This window comes from Phocoena phocoena, chromosome 10, assembly GCF_963924675.1.
Source record: "Phocoena phocoena chromosome 10, mPhoPho1.1, whole genome shotgun sequence".
NCBI classification, from domain to species: Eukaryota; Metazoa; Chordata; class Mammalia; order Artiodactyla; family Phocoenidae; genus Phocoena; species Phocoena phocoena.
The window spans coordinates 67,223,191-67,229,371 of NC_089228.1; positions in this window are offsets into that span (position 1 = coordinate 67,223,191).

Below are 6,181 nucleotides of genomic sequence, written 5' to 3' on the forward strand. Positions count from 1 at the left end.
GGTTCAAATCCTAGTTTGAAGAATGTATATTTTGGGGCTTGTCTCTTTGTTTGCTTTTTCAAGTGCAGTTGTTGGTTTTTTTTAATATTTATTTATTTATTTATTTGGTTGTGCTGGGTCTTTTAGTTGTGGCAGGTGGGCTCCTTAGTTGGGGAATGCAAAAACTCTTAGTTGCAGCATGCATGTGGGATCTAGTTCCCCTACCAGGGATCCAACTCAGGCCCCCTGCATTAGGATTGCAGAGTCTTAACCACTGCACCACCAGGAAAGCCCCTCAAATGCAGTTTATTTAAAACACATGTAAGGGTAACAAAAAAAAAGAAAACTTCCCAGCATTCTCAGTATTGGGCTCAAGAATGAGACTTGTGGGGACTTCCCTGGTGGTCCAGTGGTTAAGAATCCACCTTCCAATGAAGGGGACGTGGGTTTGACCCCTGGTAGGGGAACTAAAATCCCACATGCTGTGGGGCTAAGCCCACGGGCCTCAAATACTGAGCCCTCTGAAGCCCACACACTGCAACAAAGAGGCTACGTGCCACAACGAAAGACCCCGCATGTCACAACTAAGACCTGACACAGCCAAATAAATAAATTTAAAAAGAAAAAGAATGAGACTTGTGTGTTCGTAAACAGGGGCACTGTGAGTGGTCAGAGCTGGTGCACCAGATTGGAAGGTCAGAGTCTGTTTGTAAACTGATAACAAGAGTAATGAGAGATGAACGTATCATCAGTTTACACATGGCCTCTGCCGAAGCCCGGGCTAACACGTACATTTTCTGGCTCCCCATTCTGAACCCCACAGGACTTCTATTTACAGAGGTTTATTTGATTCTTGAGTCTCAAGTTGAGCATTCTATTCTATGTACTTTTAAAAAGTCATAGAGGGACTTCCCTGGTGGCACAGTGGTTAAGAATCTGCCTGCCAATGCAGGGGACATGGGTTCAAGCCTAGTCTGGGAAGGTCCCACATGCCGTGGAGCAACTAAGCCCATGAGCCACAACTACTGAGCCTGTGCTCTACAGCCCGTGTGCCGCAACTACTGAAGCCCACGCGCCTAGAGCCCGTGCTCCGCAACAAGAGAAGCCACTGCAATGAGAAGCCCGCACACTGCAACCAAGAGTAGTCCCCACTCTCTGCAACTAGAGAAAGCCCACGCAGCAACGAAGACCCAATGCAGCCAAAAATAAATAAATAATAAAATTTAAAAAAAAAGTCATAGAATTCTGAGATGAATTGTCTTGGCCTGTGGGTGGGAAAGGGAGGGAGTTCATGCCCCCAACAAAATCTCAATGGGAAATGTTAATAGATTACTCTCCTGACAGTTATTGGAATTTAACAATTAAGCTTCAAGAAATTGTTTTAGTATCCTTACCTTTCATCATTCCATTTTACCCCTTTTCTCTAACACTCAAAATACACTCTACTACCGACATGTCCATTACCTTCTAAAAAAAGGACAATATCTAAATAAAATTCCCCAATTATATTACAATGTGGAATATCTTTCAAAAGTTTTTTAAAGCGTTTATTTTTCTTTTTAAAGTAATTTAACCTTAATATTGATATTTTCCCAGGAAACCAAATGGATACATTTGCAAATAGCTCAGTGTGAAGAAAATATATTTCAGCTCTTGGGGAGGACTGGCCTCTAGCTCCAAACCTTTTCTTTAAAAAAATTTTTTAGCACAAAAAAACCCACAGACACAGAAGACAACACAAAGAAAATGTTTGCCTTAATCACTTACTCTAAGGCAAACACCCTTGTAACTACCACCAGGTCAGAAACAACTTCCCTACCTACCCTTGGAAGCCCCTTCTGTAGTCACTTCCCAGTCACAACTGTTTCACCACCAACAACGGCAGCGAATAAGTAACCATTATCCTAACCTTTACAGTAAACATTTCACTTCCTTTCTCTTACATGGTTTTACCACCCAAATGTTCTCCCATAGACAGAATAGTTTCCTCCCTACACACATATATATACTTTTTAAAAACTTGAGATATCTTTTGTCTTTGTTTTTAACTTTACAATTTTTCTCCTGAAGAAAAGAGGACTTTTGACCTGTAGAGTCACCCGCAGTCAGGACTTTGCAGATTGCGTGATCACGGTGCAGTTCAACGTGTCCCTCTGTTCTCTGTTTCCTACGAATTGGCAGCTGGATCTCAAGCCTGGACCCGATTTAGGTTCGATCCCTGTAGCAGCATTTTAGGTGGTGGTGTGGTCTTCCCTCAGGAGGCACATAATGTCTAGTTCTCTCTCTTTTTATGATCTTAGGAGCTGTTGATGCATAATGCCTATATCTATTAATTCACAGGGGTTTGCAAAAGTGCGATATTCTATCATTTCTTTTTTACTTAATAGTGGAATATTTTGATGTAGATTCACTTCCCCTTATCTCCTATTTGGTTACCCAAATAACCAAACTTAACATTTTTAAGTTCCCTTAGAGGAGAGATCCTGCAATCATCATCTATGTAACTCTCTTGGGGTCCTACACCTTTGGACTGTGGCTATATGTTTGTTGAATTTGCAGATGAAACAATCCCTATAAATGAGACTAAAAGGCATAGTGAAGTTTTATGTAAAGCAGATGTACATTAATAAAGATTTAGTAGAAAATTCCAGCCACTAGAAACTTAAAATTCTTGCTTCTCTGGTTGATTATGTACTCAAGGTCCCGTCTGTTTCCTGCTGGTCATAAAGCTTTGTGACTTTCATGAAGAGATTGTTGATGAAGGTGAACTGATGAAAGTGAAGTGAAAAAGATTCTTGTGAATCTACTTTGGGTCAATATACGGAGTTCTGGCCCCCCTCTAAAAAGTCAAAAATTAAATAATTTACATCTGTATTTATATTTCATCTATATTTGAGCACAATTTTGGACTTCCAAACAAAAGTGATTATTCTTTCAAAAAGTCTCATTTGATATGTCTGCAGTGATCTAGAGATTATACAACCTAAAGCATTTAAAAAATTGTTTTTGCAAATGTAATTATTTTGAAAGAGTTCAAAAATCTTGGGATTTTGGGGTTGTTTTTATATTTACTACATATGAAGTAGTATGCAGAAAGGATAATTCATTTTTTATATGATAATTGATAATAGCTATTACTTTTAAAATATTTTCATTCTAAGTCAACCTGAAATTAGTTGGTTTGTGTCAACAGTTGATGACATTTAAGGTGCCACCTGGAAGTGCTCAGTTCACCTGGAAGCAATTAGGTGGAGCTGGCAAGCAAGAACTTTGGGGTCAGATGGTCTGAGTTCTCAGCCCACCAGCACCACTTAGTAGTTTAATGACCTTAGTTACTTTACTTGTTTATGTCTTGTTTTCCTCATTTGCGAATCTGAGTAGTAAAATCTATCTCCCAGGTGTCAACCAAAAAATAATGCAGGAGGCTGCAGATAAGAAAAGTTTATTTGGGGTCTTAAGAATTGCAGCTGGGGAGACACAGATTTGGGTAACCCTAAAGGAGTGTTCCTGGGAAGAAAAAGAATCAGGGGCTTACAAAGACAAAAAGCCACGAGGTTGTTAAAAGTTGCCTTGCGAGAATTGTGATTGACTCTGACTCGAGTCATACAATATTTGTCCTTAGGAATCATTAAGGTTTTTTTGGTTTTTTTGGTGTTTTTTTGTTTTTGGCGGTACGCGGACCCCTCACTGTTTTGGCCTTTCCCGTTGCGGAGCACAGGCTCCGGACGCGCAGGCTCAGCGGCCATGGCTCACGGGCCCAGCGGGATCCTCCCGGACCAGGGAACGAACCCTTGTCCCCTGCATTGGCAGGCAGACTCTCAACCACTGCACCACCAGGGCAAGCCCCCAACTTAATTTTGATTTTCCTTTCACACAGGGCTGTTGAGAAATTTAAGTCACGTGAAATATTGGGAAAGTGCTTTGTAATATTTACGGGTAGTAGATGTTATATTTAAGGAACTTAAATAACACAGTTAATCAAATAAACTGAATTGGCCATTATGACAATTGAAAATTTCAGGCCTCCCAATTTGACATTAGAGAGGTTTCAGCTCCAGGGACTTCCCTGGTGTCTGGTGAGTAAGACTCCACACTCCCAATGCAGGGGGCTCAAGTTTGATCCCTGGTTGGGGAATTAGATCCTACATGCATGCTGCAACTAAGAGTTTGCATGCTACAACACGTATGATCATCATCCCACATGCCACAGCTAAGACCCGGCACAGACAAAATAAATAAATATTTTTAAAAATAATAATAAAGAAAGGTTTCAGCTCCAGATACATCTGAGAGATTCAGATTTTGGAGATGCATTAAATTAGAAATAAAATGGTAAAAATCAGCATACACCTCTGCTTTCTGTGACTCTACATTTTTCATACTCCATCTGCTTGATGTCTACCCAAAAAAAGTACCAGGACTGATATGCTATTCATTATATGAGATTAGAGACAAGAATAGAACCATTTAGTCTTAACGACTGATTAAAAGACACAGTAGTTAGCCTAATTCTCCAACGTTGGGGTCAGATTTTTATATATTACAAATCTGCAGAGAGAAACTCTTCCAGAAAGGAAGAATTTGTTTCAAGAACTGTCTCACATGAACATCAGAAAAGTTTTTTCTTCCTTTTGACTCAGAGGATGTAACGTTGTACTTTATAGAAATGGAAATAAAGGCATTAGTTTGAATAATTATATTACTTTGGTTGTAAAGTTTGGATCCTATAACACATTCAAATTGGTTTATATTTAGTTTTACTATTGAACACTGTGACAGAGATGATGCTGTGTTCATCAAATCTTTTTTCTTGTTCATTTTCCCTCAGCACACAGGAATTTATACCTCCTAGCCTTCTTAGAGTCAAGTCAGGTTTGGCCGGGTGACTAGTTCAGGCCAATGAAATGTCAGCAGAAGTGAAAGGTCCACATCCGGAAGAGGCAAAGAAAAGCCCTTGCAGGATTCTCCAGTCTAGCTCTTTTGGCATCCCTGATGTGAAACCTCGTGTTGGGTTGGCAGAGCCAGGAATGGAAGCAGCTGGGAATGCTGTGTCACCACGTGAAGGTGAACTGCCCTGTAGAGTCACCTGACCTATTAGTGACGTACAGGTGACTAGTGCAGCACCTAGCCCATCCTGATTCAAACACAGTACTGGATGTTTTAGTCATTGTAAGTGAAGTGAAAGAATAGAAATGGGGACTGATCCTCTACACCTCTAAGATAAAATTACAATGAACAAATTTATAGTTTCAGTTTTTTAAAGTTGTTGCCCTTAATGAGGCAATTTTACTATACAAGTATCTGGCAACCATTTGCAACCTACTGGAATGAGATATTTTCTTATATTCCTTCCATTTCAAACATAATCATTAGCCCCAAATTAGTTTTTAGACTCTTAAGTAATGAAAAAGAAGTTGACTCAAAATTTAAGAAATCGTGCTATTAACTTAATTGGTTTTCAACAATTTTAAAACAAAATAGTTTGCATAACCAGTATAACTTTTTATTTAACTAGTATAACTTTTAAAAGTACAAAAACCAGTAGAAATCATGACAGAAAGGACTGATGCTATTTCTTTTACGCTTTATAGGTCATGGACTATACATAGATACTGTTTTGAGTGTTGAAATATTTTACTAGTAACACAACCAATTTTCCAATAATTTGCTTCAGGTTGATTAAAAATGTGTAATTCCGCTTTGTTTGCTATACTATGTAGTTTCCTTAAACTCAAGGTTTGAGAAAAACGTGGAGTTTTCCTCCCTCCTCTAAGTCAGAATGCATATCCGGGAGAGGGATTTCCAAGCAAAAGGTGTTTAAGGAACTCCATTATTCTCACTACCTCCTCCCTCCAAACGTATGTAAAGATCCGGGCTCCACAATTTTCTAGAAGCATTGGCTGTCCCGGGGCTGCGCGAGCTTGTTTCACAATTCAGATAACTACTAACTTTTCCGTTTCAGACTTTTAATAATTGAAAGAGGGTATCCGCAGCTCAGAAATCGATCTACCGCGGCTGTGCAGCAGTGAAAGCGTCCTGCGTGGGACGCGGGGGCGTGTCGGGAGGAAAAGGGACACCCTGTGGCGCGCTGCCCAGGGGGTTGGCCGGAGCCCGGCCTTCCCGGCGTGCCCCGCGCGCCGAAGGGGGACTCTTAACGTGAAGCGCCGGGTGACTCAGCCGTGTGGCCGCGCGGGCCGGGGCG